A 20,655-nucleotide genomic window follows, 5' to 3' on the forward strand; every position below is an offset into this window, starting at 1 on the left:
TGCGGGACAATAAAGACCAATAAAATGGTCCAGAAATATTGGAGAAAAAATGAAGAACTCCCAGTTCGATGTTAATCACCGGCGTCTCTCTGTCTCACTAGGATTTAGCAGTTGAATAAACTGTTGAAAAAATGGGAGGTTATTAATCGGTCCAGAGGTGCAGAATGAATTAAAAAAGAATGGGGGGAGAAATCTGTGACAGAGCTACTAAAGGTAGGGTGGGGATGGAGGAGCCATGCCCTCCGTTTGTTATTTTAACACATGATACTAGTGAAGGTGGCGAAGCTACTTGTGACCTGGAGAATGGTACCATCACCTCCACTAGTGGTCCAGCAGGCCCGGTAACGCCGTCAGTTATGTAGACCATGAACAAGTTTTTGAAAGCATTACATTGGCATTACATTGTATTTTCTGTTATGTTAGCACAGTAAGCAATATTCTGTGTGGTTATATTGTATGGCCCTTTTACCATATCAACTATTAACATTGCAATGAGGGGTGTTGGGATAAGCGCTGTTGCCGCGCTGGTGTGAGTCACACGCAGTACCAAGACCCACCCACTGTTATATGGAATATATATGCAATATGGAATGTGTCAGTGATAATGAGTTCAGTCTGGTACCATTGGCTTCCACTTTCAGCACATCTTTATCAAACAGCTCCTGTTATTGATTTGTGTTTGTGTGGTGATATATGCATGTTACACATATCCATGTGGCAATACAAAATATTGGATTCTTTTTATCAACTCCATTCAAGTTGGCTTTAGAAGTAAAATTTAATAATTCTGAAACTAATGTATATTTTACTGTGTTCTTCTAACTAGATGATTCAATTTTGGTGCAATGTCTCTGGTAATTACTACCTCTTTTGTCGCTCTTTTGCCGAGAAACATAAATCAGCAGACTCCAGTTTCCCGGACATTTACCACAATAAACAGTCTTGTTCATGTTCAATGAACCATCTTATTTCTTCCTCTGTATTTGCCCCCTTCCTGGTTTCTTATTTTTTTGCATACTCGTCACACTTAAATCTTTCAGGTCATCAATCCATCCATCCATCTGCAAACTGCTTATCCTGCACATAGGGTCGTGGGGGGCTGGTGTCTATCCCGGCCAACTTCGGGCGATAGACAGGGTACACCCTGGACTGGTCGCCAGCCAATCGCAGGGCTACACAGAGACACACAACCATTCACACTCACATTCACACACCTATGGGCAATTTAGAGTCACCAATTAACCTGATCCCCAGAGCATGTCTTTGGACTGTGGGAGGAAGCCGGAGAACCCGGAGAGAACCCACGCAGACACGGGGAGAACATGCAGGCTCAACACAGAAAGGCCACTGAGCGGAGTCTAACCCAGGACCTTCTTGCTGTGAGGCGACAGTGATAACCAGCACACCACCGTGCCGCCCTCAGGTTGTCAAACGAATTGTTATATTAGACAAAGATAAGAGTGACACAAAATGCAGATTTAAGTCCAGACTTTGGCCGTGCCACTCAAAAATCTTCATTTAGCTTCCCCAAGCCCTCAGAGGTGGACCTGCTGGGGGCTTTTGGATCATTGTCCTGCTGCAGAACCCAAGTGCTCTTGAGCTTGAGGTCCCAATCTGATGGCTGGACATTCTCCTTCAGGATGTTCTGGTAGAGCAGAATTTTTGGTTCCATCAATTACCTCAAGTGATCCAGGTCCAGACGCTGTAAAGTGGCCCCAGACCATCACACTACGCCGACGAAAGAAAAGAAGGGACAAATTCCACAGAACTGTAGTTTTACCACACACACAGTATGTGCACCTTTTCTTGAGTGGCCCAGTGTCCACTTCATCTGGGCTGTCACACTTGAAGAACGAACACTCTGACCTTGCGTCCGCTCTTGACTGCGATAGAGAGAGACAAATTAAATACGTGGCAGATTTGCTCTCTGTACCACGCTCTCAAGTGTACATCTTCTGCTTTGTGTCCTTGCTGGTCCTCTTGAACCTGACCGTTAGATTCCATGTAAATGTACCGATGTTCATTCCACTCAACAACGTTGTTCATTACGGAGAACAAGAGGCGCCCGAGGCCCTCACGCACTCCAGCAATCAAAGCCTTCTGTTGATGAGAAGCCAGCTAGCTATTAGCAAGGTCTCGTTAGCATATAGTTGATGTAATCGTACACTTATTAGCTAATTAGGAGGCAAATTGCTAATTTCATTGATTGGATAAGTAATTGATGTGTGGGGATTTTCTTAACACAGTAGTCTACAGTAGGGCGGCAGTGAGTGACTGGGTGTTTCTTTTGCATCGTTAATTGTTGGCATTGTTTACTGTCGTGGCATTCCATTGTTTATAGGTCGAAGTGTAATTGTTGGCTCTGTAATCTAGTGCAGGATCATATTGTACAGTATTTGGGAATCCAAAGCTTGCTCGTGGATTTTCGAAAAATGTCTGTTAAATAAACTATTAAAGCCAAAGCATTGCACATACAGTAGTTACCGTGAGTAAATACCAACAGGGTGCTGCTGGATAATTAGTGCATTGTCAATGCTAGTGCACGTACATTTCAGGTTTAGTGCTTCTACATCTGGTTGTCTGTGTGCAAATTTACTTAGTTGCGGTGTCAACGGGAAATTAGAATGGGCACGATACAGTTTGTCTGTTTCATTTTAAATTTAGATTGATGAGTAAATATTTTTATCACAATAAAAACACATTTATGATGGTACTCCTAAATGCACGTATGGACTTTTTAAATAAGGCAACTACTGTACTGAGAAAAGCAGGACATTTGGATTCGGAAGTATGAGGAACATTGTGGTCTGTAAAGGCCCAATTTGTAATTTCTGCATAATACCCTTCACACCTATTCCCCTCTTATTTCGGTCAGTCATCTTCAAACCCGCTAATTCTTCATACAGGGTCCCCGGATCCTGAGTGTCTGTTCTCTCACTCACTCCCTCACACACACAGGCAGGGGATGGTAAGCCAAGGTCTTCAGTCATTCTAGAAAAGCTAAAGAAAGATTGTTAAAGAGTGACTGATTGAGCGCGGGATAGAATAGGCAGAAATGTCCAGTCAAATCAAATACTGAGCTGAAGGGCACATGGGTAGTGTGGTTGTTACCATTGGAATTACGTATCACCTTTTATTAAACATTGATCAAAGAAAAGTGTTCTGATGTGGTTGAATATGATGTTTCCTCATCACCTCGGTAGGTGAAGCATTCCATCAGTGTATGCTCACAGCCCGAGCTCGCTTTGAATGGCCATGGTGTGTTTAGAGAGTCTGTGTGTAGGTGGGTGTGTAATTGAATGAAAACACATCGATAATTACTATGGGACAGTTTGGCTGCTCCTGGATGACTTTGATCACATAATAATGTGTTTGGTTGGTTTGAGTGTGAGAGACACTATGTTTAATCATGTGTGTGTCTGTGTGTGTGTGTGTGTGTGTGTGTGTGTGTGTGGTAAATGGTAAATGGACTTTACTTGTATTTCCCTTTTTTAGTCTTCCAACCACTCAAAGCGCTTTAACCCTTCATGTCATCATTCACCCATTCACACGCTGATGACAGGAGCTACCATGCGCAGCACCACCTGCCCATCAGTAACTAGCATTCACACTGTGTGTGTGTGTGTGTGTGTGTGTGTGTGTGTGTGCGAGTGACCCTTCACAAAAACATCTCCTTTCCGCTCCATTTCAAATTCAAGTTCTCTTCAAGTTTGAGTGTGTACTTGTTTTGCTGATGTACTTATACCATAATACGCTGGGAATTGATAAAATCTACGTTTGTGTCTCTGCGTGCTTCTCTATGTGTTTAAAAAGCGCCACAAGAGGCTCCAGCATGCCGAATGCCGAAAAGTGGATGCAGGTGGTCATCTGTAAGTGGTCCAACAACGGACGACAAATCCCTACTGACCACAACTTAATATAGATTTGAGCGTGCTGCCTCAATAAAGCCTATACAGGGCGAGATCTCATTTAGCACATCCAGGAGCATGTACATATGAACAGCAACACACACATCACATGGACTCCAACTTGCTCGTCACCTTTGACAGGACCAAACAGAAAAGGAAACAGGAAAGAAGGGCTTCACTTATGGTGATAACTCACTTCATAAGTAAAAAATAATAATCTTTGAGCTACATCATGGGACTTGATGCTCATTGAACCACATTAATGAGCTTGTCAGGTCGTAACCCACAGAAAAGCAGGGCACCAAAACGTTGTGAATCATAGATCACCGCAGATATTTGGATATATTTGGACTCTGTGGAGCGGAACAGTCGACACACTCCTTTTCTTCTCTAATTGGCTCCCAGTCTCCCCCCAGTACATCTTCATAGGCTCAGATTGCTCCTCAAGGGCTTGTCCCGGGTCCCTGCGGTTTCCTGCCGGGAGGGACACACATACAGATACGCATTTATTCATACACACGCACAATGAACATTACGCACATGCCAAGGTAACGTACAAGTCCCCCATAAGTGTGCCTTTTGTTCGTACTGGATCAAATGTGTGAGTACATTCCCCCTTGAAATCTTCCTGTCTGTGATGTTGACTGTTGAAACGACGCTTGGTCATTGTTCCCCTTTGTCTACACAGTTACCTTGCGGACGGACCACCGTCATTTTTATTTTCCAATGTGTGCTCTCGTTCCGGTGGTGGTAGGGTGCTCACCTGTGTGTGCGCGCACGTCTGTGTGTGCCCACTGTGCACGGAGAGCAATAGAGTATTAAACTAGCTATTAAAGTAAATGTAAAACCCCAAAAACTTCAAAACTTGCTTTTGGCCCCTTATACAATGGCAGGGGAAACACTGAGTTCATATTGATTTACAGCAGCGGTGTGCTCAGAGCTCACAAGCCAAGCCCTGATCAGTGAAGCTATAATGTGGTGCTGTTGGGAGTCGCCCGCTGTGGTCGCCAGTAGTACTGTAGTAGTAGTGTGGTTGTTAGTGAGCTGCAAGTCCAACCAAGAGAGACTAAGGAAGTGATTATTTCCCCATGCTATCAGGAAGTCTCTATACACTGGTCCAACGCAGATGCTATCACATTGATCTACAGAGAAACATTTTGCCGGGTGTTGAGCCTTGATTGACTTCAGTGTTTCTCCAAATACAACCATAAATGCCATAAAGATTGATAGATTGACACGTGTTTGTAACATGACAGACTTTAAGTAGATCTGCAGTAATTTGCTGAGTTGCATGTTTAAATAATTTGAAAGCTGGAGAAGTCCAGGAGAATAGCAGACTGTTCATGTCCATGTGGAAAAAACAAACAAATCCTTCAGAGAAATAATTTAAGCCAAAATATTAGATCATGTAATTTAATGTATAAAATCAATTAAGGTGGGTGCAGTTTTATTTTCTTGAAAAGATTTCACGTTGCATTAAATAAGTTGACAATATGGCTAGGCTCTAAAAAAACAAGAACTACTGCCCTGTTAATGAAAACTGTTTGATTTGGTTATAACGTTTTGCTTACAGAATCAACACAAAAGGAAAGTTTAAAAGACAAGAAGAGAAATATTCGGACACAGACAAGTGAAAGGGTACAGAAGTGTGCAATGAGATTTAAATGGGGAGAGGAGCTGTAGCAGACAGGCCCAGGAGGTGCTGCAGTGCTGAATGTTACTTCATCTAAGCCAAGGAGAGTTCTAAGAGGAGAAGTCTACTACTGTACAACACAGGCCACTACAATATGGTCTCCTCTTGCCAACATGTCTCTCTAGCAGGCTTACACAAGAGCTCCCTCGGGCTGAAGGCAACCAAAAAGCACCTCTGATAGTAGCCTCCTACAAGGTTCAAAGAAAGAACCAACATCCACTCCAAGCAAACACGTCTTCTGCTTTCAACATTCAGAGTAGTCGAACGAGTCTGAACACCATCAACGTGCTTGAATTCTGCTGCCTTCTTTGGCGTTTTGCTTAACTTTTACCAGGTCTATTACGTTGACATTGCTCGCTCTGATCACCCCGAGAAGTAAGTGCACTTGCATTTCCTTTAGTACTGCCTCCCACCTATCTTGTCTATGGAAGAAAAGATTCTGGGTCAAATGGTACCAGTGAGGAACCCAGACGTTGGAATTCCACAATGTGGCCACCCGCTTAGATTTGCTTTTCTGGTGGCGTAGCTTTCATCAGTGATTTTCAACCACTGCACACTGGTGGGCAAAGAGAAAATGTCCAATTTCACAATAATTATTTGGTAGTAGTTCTTCATTGTTCAGTGTCTGAGCCTGCAATATAGTGGCTGTCTAGTAATTAAATACACTTCCATGCCAGTGGGGGGCAGGAGATAGCGAAATAATGACCTGGTTAATTTAAGATGGTAGAATTAAATGATGCACTGAGCGGCTGTGGGGAAAAACGGCAATGGACTGAACTGCTGGTCAGACATCTTGGTTGACAAAACTGGCTTAGATCACTGAGTGTTCCTCTACTCTGCTCCCCAATATTACAACTAGCTATACAATATTGCATTATACATGGTTAATTGTATTGATTTGGGATGTTGTCACCGATTATTGCCTATTTTATCATCTTGAGAGGGAAAGATACGCCTCCTTTTCTGCCTCCATTGAAATCACCCAAAGCTGGTTGGAAATCTTTAACGTGTCCCTTTAAGGGACACAGCGTGTAATCCCCACACAGATAGACTTCAGCACATGTTAGGGAATGGAAGTCAGTGAAGACATGAACAACATCTGTCAGGATTACCAAACTGCTGGAGGTTGCTGATGCCACAGTATATATCTACTGTTTTATCATGCTCTGTATGTGTGAAAAAAGACATAGAGAAACAAATGGAGAGGTGTGTGTGTGTGTGTGTGTGTGTGTGTGCGTGTGTGTGTGCGTGTGTTTGCCATGACTGCAGGCTCTGATCACAGATAACCTTCTTGGTGTCCTCTCACTGACTCTAATAAACACACTTCCAGTGTGTGTCTGTGTGTGTGTATCCAGATGCTGAAACCAGATGCTTTCCTTCAGACTGGAGGCGCCTAAGATAGTGACAGGGGGCAGACACACACAAGGTTATCACACACAGACTCGTTGTATATAATATCTCAGGTAGCCCTGGACACATTTTGTGTCGCATGATATGAATTTAATATGAATGGCCTTTAAGGTATTTAAAGTTCAAGTGAAACCCAAACTGTGAAATGGATATGTTCAAATGTCAATGTTCAACATAAACCATTGTGTTTTTCTAATAATTCTATTATTCCGTGTAGAATAACTGGAGTGCCCAGAATGTGTGATGATGTGCCACTGTGTGTGTGTGTGTGTGTGTGTGTGTGTGTGTGTAATATCTACTCTTCTTCATGCACTTTGAAAACACCCCTCCACCTCCTTTGGGCTCCAAATATTTTCACTAAATATTCAAATAAATGGCAAATAGTTTTCTCCTGTAAGTGGTGGTTCTGGTAAACTCGGTTTCCAGTACGTTTATATTTACTTGTTAAGGTCCTTTGCAGCATTCATGTCGTTGCTCAGACTGAGCACTCCCAACCAGGCAAAGGCTCTGAAGTGCATAATCAACAAAGATAGCAAATAGCTTCATTCTGCTGCCTACTGGCAACAGGTATCTCAGCCCGTCTTCAGCTTTTCAGATGGCCGCACAACCTCATGCGTCCAACACACACACACAGGAATGCACAAACAGAAATATCCGCATTCTTGCAGTCATGTTTTTTTTAGACAAAAACTCTTTAACACACTCACACACACACTCACACACACACACACTCACACACACACACACACACACACACACACGCATGGTAAGACTGTAAAGTGAAGGTTTCATGAATAAATGACGTTGCTTGGTGTGGTGTTGTTGTGGGAACAAGGGTGATGCTGCCATGACAACCTTAAGGGTCATGTGAGGTAATCTGCAGCTGTTGACTGGACGCCATTACATAGTCATGTCTGCACAGGTTGAGTGTATGTGTGTGGATCTAGCAGTATATCTGTTTGTATATGCATTCGTTCTGTATAAGTATGTTTATGTTTGTCTGTCTAACGAATGAAAAAAATGAAAGAATTGTCATAACTTATAAGCAGCAGATAAACAAACAATGCAACGCATGTTTTAGACAGCTACAGCTGCTGTTGTAATATCATTTGCTATACAATACAATTTCAATAACATGACAAAAAGAAGCTTGTATGAGCAAAAACCATACGTAACCACTGCGACATTAAGTCTGGCCATATTGAAGTCGCAGTCTAACAGCACTATGACATTGTAGAATATAACGCCTGCATGTGACTGCCTGGACTCACATCAACGGTGCAGGGAAGCTGTCGAGACCATTGGCCATGTCGTATCATCCAACTCAATGCTACGTCACTCACACCGGTATCTTTTTCATGCTTTTTTTCTAGTTACATTTATTTTGTCATCTCTAACATGACATAAAAAATTTGAACCTGTCAGAGATATGTTCAAATCTCCACAACTTATCTCTGTCAATATGTGAGACATGCGCACACACACACACATGTGCACAATCCCGGCATTTGAAATCAAGTCAGAAATCATTGCTCAATGATGAACAATTATAGCCGCGACAATCACTGTCTATTATGATAATCAACTTCACACCAGGAGAGGGCACTTTGATCAAGATGGAGAGACGAAGGCAGATGCAGAGGAAGGAGAGAGTAGTTCTCCACTGACCGAACAAAGACAATTACAACGACTTTCATGTGAAATGTCAAGATTACAAGCCTTTCAGCAAGACTGTTGTTTATGTTAATTAGACATAGAACATTTGGTCACATGTAGAGGACAAGTGTGTGTGTGTGTTTATGTGTATATGTGTGCTGTTACCTTAACTGGAATTTGTAGGGCTGTCAATAGAAAAAATATCTAATTAATCGTATATTTTGAAATTCATTAATCTTGATTAATGGCGATTAATGAATGTTGTTGCAACGCTGTTTATAATGAATGTTTGTATTTCTTCTAAAGACTAAATCTGGAACGTTATGAATAATCACTTTAGAAAGCATTATTTTAGAAACTGTAGTTTAATTCTTAATGTTATTTTAAACACAAAACTACACACATTTGATCATCTTTGAAGGCAGAAATGTTGAACTAGCGACTCTCCTCGCACACATTGCTCTCAACTCATCATTTGATGGCTGTGTTTGAAGTGCCAACAATCTCTCCACATTTAGCCAGAACGTTTTCAAACCACGGTCCTTTAGGGACACAGTGGTGGTCCTCTGCAGACTGTGTGCCCTGCAGGATAACGTTAGATGTTGAGATGAAAGTAGCATAGCAGCTAGCTTAGCATACCGGTGCTTTTAGTTATGGTCCGTTTGACACTCACCACACCTTCTTTTTCACTCGCGTAAAAGTAATTTTACACTTGGGAAATGTGTAATAATTCCTCTGCACTACTGTTTGTTTTACTTCCAATGCAAAAAGCTCTCTCCATCTTTATGTAACTGACTGCAGCTAGCGGACGTTTAGTTTCCGTGGTCAAACAAATGTATGTTAACTAAAATAAAATCAAAATAAATAGTATATGAATAAATAATAAAAAGAGTGACAGCCCATCTGGGGGGGAGGTCCGAATGGATGGACGGGTCAAACAAACAAAGTACTGTCACTCTGTGTTCACCTTCTTTAAATTGCTGAAGTAGTTTCTGTTAACTAATGTTACCATAATGTAGGCTACGTAACTGAATACATACAATACTGAAACACACCTATTCTAACCCACACCGGCATCTTTTACTGAGCCTTAACGGGGAGGCTGGTGTAGTGATTCCATGGGCTATCCTGCACGTTAAAAACCTACGTCCTGATCCAGCATCACACATGATGAGTTGGGAATGAGGATAGGTTGGTTTATTACAAAAGGCCCTTCTTAACCGTGCAACAACACATCTATCTATAATCTAACCCAGGGGTCTTCAACGTTTTTCAGGCCAAGGACCCCCAAACTGATGGCCAGATGGAGCAGGGACCCCCTATTCTACAGAGTTTCGTCCACCATCTTCTATTTTTGAGCTTTGCGCTTTTACGTGAGCATGAACGTGATCTGATTGGCTAGTGCCTCTGCTGTCGTATCAGCATGAAAGGTGCTGTGAATGAACCGGTGCCCAGCTTGAGAGCTGCTGTGGGAAGCTGGATGTGTGTTTTGCGGACTGAAAGATAATGTCTTCTCCATTAATTTATCCGTTCGCTACAATATGTTGGATTTATGTTAATGTGTAACAATAAAGAAGACAATAAATACAATTCTGATTCTGAAGACATTTCAATTTGTGGAAAAAAAATGGTCTTATCAACCAAAAATTTGGTCCACAGGACCCCCTGTTGAAGACCTCTGATCTAACCCCTTCCCAGACATAACCTTACTGTGCGTTGATAGGGTTTGGTATACTGTATGTCACGTTTAAATCGGCATCCGCTCCGTCCTTTTTTTCGTGGGAATCAATCGGGAGAAGACACTGGCCCGATTTGGAAGCAGCTGCCATTTTCCTCTCTGTTGATTGGTTGGATCTTTGGAAACTGTTGGCTTCTTGGGGAGAAACAGTTGTTTGTGCCCTCTCCAACTAGAGCCATACTGAGGAGATAGAAGGAGCTTTCTGTTTTCTTATCCTATCACCGCTCATAGCCTATTCAGCAATCGACGATCGCATGACCTCTCCAACTCTTAGTTGCTCACATTGTAATTACATTCATTTAAAATTCTGTAGCTTCCAGGGCAGTATGTGTGGTCCCACTCCTTCCCAAATGTTTTGCATTATTCAACATTTTCTAAGTTGTTTGAGTCTCCTATACTGTGTGAGATGGAATGCAGCAGAGGAAAACAAGCTGACATCAAAGGGTTAAATGGCATCATTACAACTTTGTCGGTTGTGTTTGATTGAGAAGATGATAGGTTTCAGCCTACCATCTCTTTATGTACGTTTTGTTTTTATAGACATGACTAGCTTTGATTATCCAAGGGTGTGTTCTTGTTTGTTTTCCTTCTCTTGATTGGTCATTAACCCTGAAACTAATCAGGAGAGAAAACTAAACTTTTTAATGACCATGCATATTTACGTATATTGTATCTCACATTGCCAACTGTTATTTAAAACGAATCAATATTCTAACCAAAACTTCCATATAATCTACAATACATCTTAATGCCCAGATCCCATTTCAGCTGCAACATATTGTATGCCTCAAGATTTAATTACGCAAAAAGGCAAAAACAATTATGAAGAATGATGTCTGAATGTTTTGATTAACTAATTTAATTTTGTCACAAAACCAAATGAGTGGGATACAGCTGTGCCTATTCCTTTGTCACGGTGTGGGTTCATGTCCAGTTTTATTTTGTTGTTTCCTGCCTCTCGTGTCCATGGGTTAACTTCACTTCCTGCACTGGTATGCTTGCTCCTGTGAGTGGGGCTCAATTCGGATTGTCAAATTTGCTTAGGAAGGGAACCCGCATGGTGTATGTGGCCGCCATCATAAGAACTGTTTGAATGCTCTAATGCAGCGGTTCCCAAACTCAAGAATGTCGCGGCGCACTTTGAAATCTGAAAATCTTTTGCGGCCCACCCAATCAAAACATAAACTAGGGATGATTAAATTACCTTAAGAATTTAACCGATTAAAATGTATTAACCGACATGTATGTTTTGTATACCCTTTTCTCCGGAGCTCATGTGCCGTATTTTCCGCACAATAAGGCGCATAAGATACTGCAGTCTATCAGCGCAAATCACTGTCAAAATTCGAGAGCGCAAATCAGGTTGATACGCGCGCGTAAATCAAACATCCGCAAGCAAAAGTCCGTCTCGAGCGAACAAAAGTCCATCTCGCGCGAGCAAAAGTCCGTCTCGAGCGAGCAAAAATTTGTCTCGAGCGAGGTATTTCTCGCTTGCGAGACGTGAACTTCGTTGGTCGCGAGGAGAATCTCTGCTCTCGCTGTTGTTCTTTCAGACAGTAAGTGGGCGGAGCCAGTCACATGGTCTCTACACCTGATTGGTTACAAACCCCGTCTTTGGATTGGCTGGAGTGATGCATTCACACAACTATAGAAGCCCATTTCTGCACTGAAGAAAGGGGATAGAAAGTCAAAATTATGAGATAAAACGTCACCTTTATGTAACCGTAGTGGACCGTAAATGACAACCAGCTACAACCATCATTTACCATCATTACCGGCACATTAAGACCAATGCGAAGGTGCTTTCAGGGTCCGATCGATGCTGCAAGGTGTGTCCGCTCCCGCCGCCCCCCTCGCCATCCACGACTTAAATCTCCGGCTGCTCTACAGCCACGCCGCCTGCCAAGGGCTCCTTTTAGAATAACTTATTTTCCCCGTTAAGATGGTTCAGCTACTGTAAAGAAAAGGGCACCGTCTCTCGCTCTTTATTCTCATTATGTGCTCGGCAAGAACGACAGCTTTGTTTCTCCGACGCGCCCTGAAACAAGCTCCATATCTCACGCGCTTGAGCGCCGCTCAGCATCTCGCCGTCGTAGACGAGCTTTGGCCTGTTTGGCAGAGCGCCTTGAGCGCCGTGTACAACCAGTATGGATCAACCGATTAACCAATCTGTTCGTTTAAATTGTTAAATTGTAACTGACCTCTCGCGGCCCACCTGCAGTACCTTCGCGGCCCACACTTTGGGAATCGCTGCCCTAATGATGAAGAAAGGAGCTTCAGTGCTTCGCTACTTAGCTCCTTTAGCATAGGAACCACTGGAGCTTGCTTTACGAAAGGAGATAATTCCGTCCCACAATTCATTGCAGTGGCAATATTTAAATAGTGACGTATCATTCGGCCGTTCATGAGAAAGAACAATGGAGCCCAAGAAACGCAGATCATGTAAGTAACCGTTAGCATAACTCATTTATTTTGAAGCCTTGTTAATGAAGTAATACTTTATACCTGGTTGTTTTATGTCGTCTGCATGACTCAGAACTGTAACAACACATGAAGATCCTTCTTTGTAGTCCATCTTTGGAGAAATTGTAATTCTGCTGCTGCAGACTGACGTCACTAACATGTGTCTTCCGTTGCATCAGAACTACGTATCTTGGTGAACGTGGAGCCGGAATCCCTAAACACCGTGTTTGCCTTTTCCTTATGAATTCTCCTCACCATCTTTCCTTGACCTGTTATCCACACAGGTCAAGGAATAGTAGTTAAGAATAGACGTTAGGAGGTCATTTTCTGATTGAAATCCAGCCTGGGATTGTCTGCCGTGTTCCTGATTGTTTCCTCCTGTGTCCAATCACTGGCACCTTCCCTGTGTATTTAAACGATGTGTGTCCCTTCTCTCTCTGAACAGTGGTGTTACGTGATCACTCAGTCAGTTAATAGGCCCTGTCTTGCTTTGCTGTGGTCCATCCGAAAGTGAGGCGAAACAACGTGGTCCTGTGTCAGCCAGAGACAAAGCCAAAATGAAATCAAAACAGCAGAGACAACTTTACTTTGATGGATCTTTTTGGATGCTAGAGTCCCGATAAAACCTTTACTGTCAGATCATGAAAGGCCTCAAAGAAAAAGGTGGTATGCTGTTTCAAAGAGATACAACTCACTCATTGCTGTGCATTTAGCATTGAAGAAAAGCCCATTAGCAGGTACTATGAAGAGACAGACAGATGGATGGATCGATGGTTGGAAGATGAAGAAGACATTTAGTGGGAGGGGGTGTGGAAGCAGTTCCTTGCACACCTCTCAGTGATAAATATGGAAAAGGAACAGCACGGCTCAGCCAGCCCTCCTACGAGCAGAATGTTGTCCTCCTTCCTTGGCACAGGAGAAAGCTACAAGCTAAGTGAGATACAGAACACGGATAAACAGACGGATGGATTACTGACGGAGACGAAGAGGCACATAACCTCATGAATAATAGAGCTGGATAAAACTTTTCTTGCTTGCTAATGTTCTAGTTGTGTATGTAGACACTTGAATTTGTGGTCTTTGTGTTTGCATTATCTCTTTCAAAGTGAACAATTTAAGTGTTAATAGGCTACATCTTGACACAACACTTTCAGTACTGTCTATGAGATCGCATACAATACCATCAATGCCAGAATTGGTCAGTACTCATGGTATGTGGAAACATACCATTTTGGAAAGACTACCATTGTACATGGCATGGATGTTCTGCTCAAACAGCTGCCTCCCTTGTGGTTCACCCTTACAAACCAGATGCTGCATGTGGTCACAGGAGCGCTGTTGCGCTCAGCGGGCTGTGTGCAGGCCAATCAAGTCCTCGGAATCTTTACGGATCTGGCTTTGTGCATCAGGACATGAGGAGGTCATGTTCAGATATACCATATGATTACGATAATAATAACATTTTCATTATTACATTTGGAAACAAAATTAGCTTTTTTTGGAAATAACTCCGTAATGTGTACTGTATATGGGAAGCTTGACTTTGTTGTTGTGAAGTGCTGAAGTGCCGTTAGGTAGTTGTAAGCAGACATGGATGGACAGATGGAGGTGTAGACGAGCTCTAGAGTGATGCAGGTTCACATGTTAAAGAGGTTGGGAGGTGACAGGGGACATGTGTCTCATTATCGCTTTAGCAGTGCCAACCAGATGCACTGCTGGTCCTCCTCCTGTCAGTTCCATAACCAATGAATAATATTTTTCTGTAATATGGATTATTTATTTTGCTAAAAACAGTTACCCTATAGGCATTAGAGATTAAGATTCCTCCCTCGGTTTTCCAAGTCATGTCATGTTCCAGAAGTCCGGGTCATGTCTGACCAATAGTTCAAAACCCAAACATACTCAAGTTACAAATGAGTTGTTTTTGCACATCAAGTGGACAATGAACTAGATTGTTGTTGATGGACTTACTGATTGTGTTTTTGCCCAATATATTTGTGTGCTTATGTGACTGGATTGAGTCTGAAGACAGTCAGCTCATGGTGAACTGGAGACTCAGTAGGTGTGAATGCCAATGTGCCCACTTGTGTGACTGGAGATCTCTGAGCATTCCCATGCCACAGTCATCAGTAACATCGCTGTCTTCATCTATCTGTTGAGAGGTTCCAGTACGGCTTCATAATGACGATAGGTCTGTTATAAGGATGAAGCCTCCGTTTATGCAACGTTTGAATCCAAAGCCTGTGTTACTTTCCTACATCGGTAAGCGGTTGAAACAAATCAAAGTTAGAGGAGCTGAAAAAGATTTTCTGAGAGTTTGCATATTTTGAAATGTAAATAATAGGAATAAGGGAAAGGAACCTATAATAACTTGCGCTTACTTTCTCTGCTTCACCAAACTTACACAAAACCTCAACTGTTGACTGTGTGTATGACGTGAACTCTGACTGTGCACTGTCACAGGCCCTATCCCAGGATACAACAGGACCTCCAGGCCCTTTATGTCCCTCAGGTTTTTATTACTATGTGACTGCATAAATAATAAAAATAAATAATGAATCAATAAACGTTGTCTGCAAAGGACTTATTGGTCATTTGTTCTTTTGATCCATCATTGTCAAGCGCGTAAGATGGGTAAAATAATACAGAAATAAGTTCCACTTCACACTCCCTCTCATTTGGCTGTTTGCATGTGCACAGTTGTTATGGGGTGAATACTTGTTTATTCATCGTCGTGGAGTAGATTTGGCTGTTGACATGAATTAGTGAGTTAATACGAATCTCTCTCCCTGCACTCTAAAAGCTCTTCTACTGATTACTGAGAGAGTAGCAAAGAGATACCGGGGAGTGGGGGGGGGGGGGTTATCCAACACTTCTCCCTTAGATCTGATCTCAATGTCACATTGAAAAGTTGGACCTTTGATGTGTGTGTGTGTGTGTGTGTAATGTGATTTTTCCTCCGTGCTTTATGTTTTTAGATTTGAATATCTTTCTGATGTTATTCATTTACCTTATGGAATTTCATGTTTTTTTATTTATTCGTTATTATGTCTTAACGTCTATTGTGAGATCTGTTTTCGGTGGTTAATGGTAAACGGAGTGTACTTGTATAGACGTTTCTAGTCTTCCGACTTCTCAAAGTGCAAATGAGCCTCAGCCTCCAGGTGTTATGCTTCCTCTTCCTCCACACATTGATGGAGGGCCATGTCTGTAATGTATTATGAGCAGACTCATACGGTGTAGTAATCTGCCTATGGCAGATATCAAGTATTCATAATTCTCATTACAATATTGAAAACACATTATACAGCATTTCATGCGCATATACTGTGGGTTATACGGTAGTTGATGTTATCCCTGTAAAGGGAGACACATGGTGATCCATTAAATCAACTAAGAAGTCTCTAATGCATTTATTTACAAATGCCATTTTAAATTCATTTCATAGCACTTGGTTGTTTTTTTAGCTGTATGCATTTACTTAACTTGCACTACAATGATGGTAATAATTTAATGAATATGCTTCAAGTGAACATGAGGGTGTGTTTGTGAGTGTAGTATAGAGAACTATTTCTGACGAATTTGAGGTTCTGTTTTAGAATAAAGGGTTGGAAATTAAAGCTTTTTAATGCCGTTTTTTTCAAAATCCGATTCATCAATTAATCGAAGAAATAATCGACCGATTAATCGATTATCAAAATAATCGTTAGTTGCAGCCCTAAACAGCACCATGACTGGGAAGGAGTGTGAGAAGGGGGTGTTGTCCATGATATGCATGTCCTTATTGCACAGTGCATTTGTTCCAAATGTTTTCATGCACCAGCAGTCTGCACAAATTCCACGGAAAACGCCTTTTCTTTGCTCCCAACGTCTGGGTAAAAAGGATTGGTCCTGTTTATGTGACTCATTGTACTTGTTAGTGTCGAGTAAGGTGAAAGGATTGTGTGAATATGATGAGATTCTTTGATCCCGTCCAGCTTCGTTCAAGCTTCAATAAAAGAAGCAGAACTATGCTCTTCATCAGCAAATTCACAGTGCAAAAAAACAGGTTGCTGATCTGTTAAAGTAAAAATAACAAAAAAAATAATATACAGGCTTTTTTAAAATAAAGTGCACAAAAGGTGTGTATTTTTGCTTAAAGAGACCTGAGCTGTCAGAACAATAAATCATTTATACAATATAAAGAAAAATACAAGTAAAAAAACAGGATTTGTTTGAACATCAGAACCTGCTCTCTGCACCAGTGGTCCCAATTACATGCCCTCTTGACACATTTCCGCCCAAGCGTTTTTTCAACCCCAGCTCGGTCCCTCCGGTTGTAGTTTTTTGGGATATAGGTACAGGCCAACTTTTAAACAATAAGGTCTGTAATGAAGAGTTCAAAGCATCATTCAGTATGTTGGCAAATGCTTTATTTCTTTTTGTTTTTTCTGTTTCAAGCTTCTAATTCAGCAAAATTGAGAATAAAAATCTGTATCTCTTGATTGGTCTTATATTAACAAATAGAGGGACAATCTTCCATGATATAAATTTGACTCACAGCTCCCCAAAATATTTTGAAACATCTACAATTAACTACATATTGCAATATAGTTTTGCAAAATATAATTAGTTTTATTAAATTTACTAAGTGACACGGTGCTTCATGAGAAGCTGCATGTCAGAGATGTTTCACAATTGCTGCTTATGGCTCTGAAAATATTAGTTAGTTGTGTATTTTCAAACCGCTTAAGTTAACATACCTATTTAAAGAGATAGAGAAGGCAACAAATACCAATGAAAAGACCCGATCAAATCTTTATTACTTACTACTTTTCTTAAAACTTGAGCTTTTCGATTCATATTTTATTCACAGAAGATGCTGCTGTTTGAATGCATAGCAGAAACAATGTGTCATTTAAAACACAAGTGTACAGGAAGGTGATTCATCCCGCCACTTGCTTCAGGGCCTCAACGGCTGTTGTTTCTGATTTTCTACATTTCCTTGTCTCTTTGTCCCTAGTCGTACAAGCAAAGAAGGGAGTGACACCAGTTGGCAGTGGACCATTGCCATTCCCCTCAACAAGTTGGTAGGTGGCACTCAAGGCCTCTCACTGTCTCTCCATCTGTGTCTCTTGTGTTTCTCTCTGGATCCCTGCTCGGCATTGTCTGTCTGCCTCTCAGCTATTCCACATACCATATATTCCACAGCCTATTCTGTTCATTCTTGTTCAAATAGTTTTCGGCTGCTCTCTCTAAATCTCCCGTTAAAGAGTGAGACGATTAGTACCAATTTGCCTTGATTAGGCTATTCTTCTTGCAGTTGCAGGGGAGAAAAGACAAAAATCCTGCTCTGCAATTTCAACATGTGCAGGGAACAAGTGATTGCGATCAATAAAAAATGAGATGGGTGAAAAAGAAAATGAAAATAAATGGGGGAATGAATTGCCAATTTCTGTTCTTGTCAAGTGTTTTTGGAAGGCAGCTCTTGAGGAAAAGCTGTTTCTGCTGAAGGACTCTGAAAGCAGTGTGTATTTGTTTGTGTGTGTGTGTGTGTGTGTGTGTGTGTGTGTGTGTGTGCGTGTGTGTGTGTGTGTCTGTGTGTGGGGGTGTGGGGGGGGGCAGAGGGGGGAGGAGTTCTGCATTCAACAGCCTGATTATTTGAATTTTCTCTTTGACTTCACAATAGTAAATGTGGCATTGCAAAGTTATTGTTATTTATAATAATTGTTTATAAAAATATATTTTTTATCTTAATATTTTAAAGATTCTAGACGCCTAATCTTAATCTTACAGTACCAAGAATGTGATTTATATTTACTCTGAGAGATTGTATTGTGAGCATCACAAGAAGAAGATACTTCCGTCTTATTTCTGTCAAGGGACGTTGTGTCATTGCTGTGGGGCTGCAGGCAAACAGATCGAGAAGGAACACAGTATGAGGCTGAGTGGTCTGTGCACGTACAAGTCATCCTGTCTCCATTTGGCTTGTTTGAACTCGTGTCACAGCTGCGGTGAGAGGCTCAGCTACAGCGGGCGGATGCTACTTGAGTGTGCAATAGAGTTATCAGTGAAACAAAGGTAGCACTCAGCAGATTTCACAGAAAAACTCATATCACAATAATATCAAGTTATTGTTACTGTTGATGCATACATGTGAGCGTGGTTTTCTTTTTGTGCCATGAGTAAATCTTCCTAAACCAAACTGATAATCTATAAATCAAATCAGATTCAAAGATCTGCCCATCTCCTATCTGAATTAGTTATTTCGTCGGTAAAGGTGGTAAGCTAGTATCGCCCTGACCCAGACATACGCAATTTGATGCTGTTTACGGCATTTTTGGGGTTGATTGCCTTGAAAACGTTATTAATGATAATTCATACATATGTTGACAGCATTCATACATATGTTGACAGCGTTGATGGTGATTTTGGAACCTTTTAACCAATGTTTGACAATGGACGTCTGTCCAGGTCAGGGCACTACCAGCGCTTTTCTAATCCACCGGCGTAAAAGAACGTTTTAACTTTCATAATTAAAACAGCATTTCACTGTTTATTAATTAATTACCTTTTAATACCGTTAAATTACCGTAATACATTACACAATCATTTTCATCAATAGTTTTACTGGATAGTTAGCTAAATACTCTCTGCGTTAGGACATCCTGACGTTACTTATTCCACAGAGAGAGACCGAGGGAGATTAGGTCAACAGAAAACAGGTTTCCTCTCGACACAACTTGGTTTTACTTTAAACCGCCACTGTATTTTCTCTAGTGGCTTTTATGTTGCTCCGGTGTATATAGAAACATTGGTTACATCATTTTTTCCTTTAATGGAGGCAGAAAAAGTAAGGGATTGGCTAAGGGCTCCCACAGACCAGGGACCAATAGCTATCAATGACCACTGCAGCGGATATTGACGTTTCAATTATTAAAAGGCACGCTGGGTCCACGTTGTCTGCAATTCTTTTTGTTGCGGCATGTTGGTCTCCACAGCCTGCAACTGGAGGCCAGCTCAAAATATACAAGGTGTGAAGACAGGGCCAGAATGACCTCTCTTCACAAAAATGCTTGCAGGGCAGATGCATACATTCAACAAGATTTATTCAAAGAGCAAGAACACAGGCGAGCACACAGGCGAGCACACGCGCAGTGCACGTAAAAGCACAAGCTTTAAATAAAGAGTCATCAAGCAAGAGCAAAAAAGGAGTAGAAAGACAATGAGTTACGTGACAGTAATTCAAGTTCCAACATCGGGAGTAGATGCTTACAAAGTGTAGCGGACTGATCCACCCCTTATGAAGAGTACATTCAAATGTACAAATGACGTAATAAGAATCTTCTATCAGACACATGTGTCTGTCACACAGAGAGATAGTTATATTGAGAAGGTGTTGATATGTAGCTTTTCATGAGTACAGAACGTCTCTCTGCCTTTTCATTTTATGAAGTCTCGCTGTAGCCATGGTGGTACAGTGGGTAGGCCACAAATAGTAAGGTTATAGTTCCAATGGTTCCCTCTGGCAGGGCAAGTAACCCCCGATTGTTCCAACCCAGATGTGCGAATGTGAGAAAAAGGATGTGAACTGCTTCTGGAAGGTCCGCCCAATTACTTTGATGGAATGAGTACTTCTGCATTAAGTTCAACCCACAGCGGCTTTTATTATCACATTTCTGTCTTATTTTCTAATACAAGAGTATGCAGTGAGAAAGTAGATTGAAGCTGTTGCTAGTAGCCACTTTGTGTTTATTATCTTCTTACTTTTGTTAAATACTTTGTCTTTGACAAGTGCTATATACATA

At 41.5% G+C, this 20,655-nt stretch overlaps 1 protein-coding gene across 9 annotated transcripts in view; it reads left to right on the forward strand.

Annotated features, from left to right (window-relative positions):
- tenm3 (teneurin transmembrane protein 3) overlaps positions 1–20,655 on the forward strand; it is a 414,027-nt gene that overhangs the window by 211,071 nt on the left and 182,301 nt on the right. For all 9 annotated transcript variants that reach the window (XM_078080162.1, XM_078080161.1, XM_078080160.1 and 6 more), the window contains one exon: positions 17,871–17,937. The gene's annotated coding sequence lies outside the window, so the exon portion shown is untranslated. The remainder of the gene's footprint in view (positions 1–17,870; positions 17,938–20,655) is intronic.

This window comes from Gasterosteus aculeatus, chromosome 9, assembly GCF_964276395.1.
Source record: "Gasterosteus aculeatus chromosome 9, fGasAcu3.hap1.1, whole genome shotgun sequence".
NCBI classification, from domain to species: Eukaryota; Metazoa; Chordata; class Actinopteri; order Perciformes; family Gasterosteidae; genus Gasterosteus; species Gasterosteus aculeatus.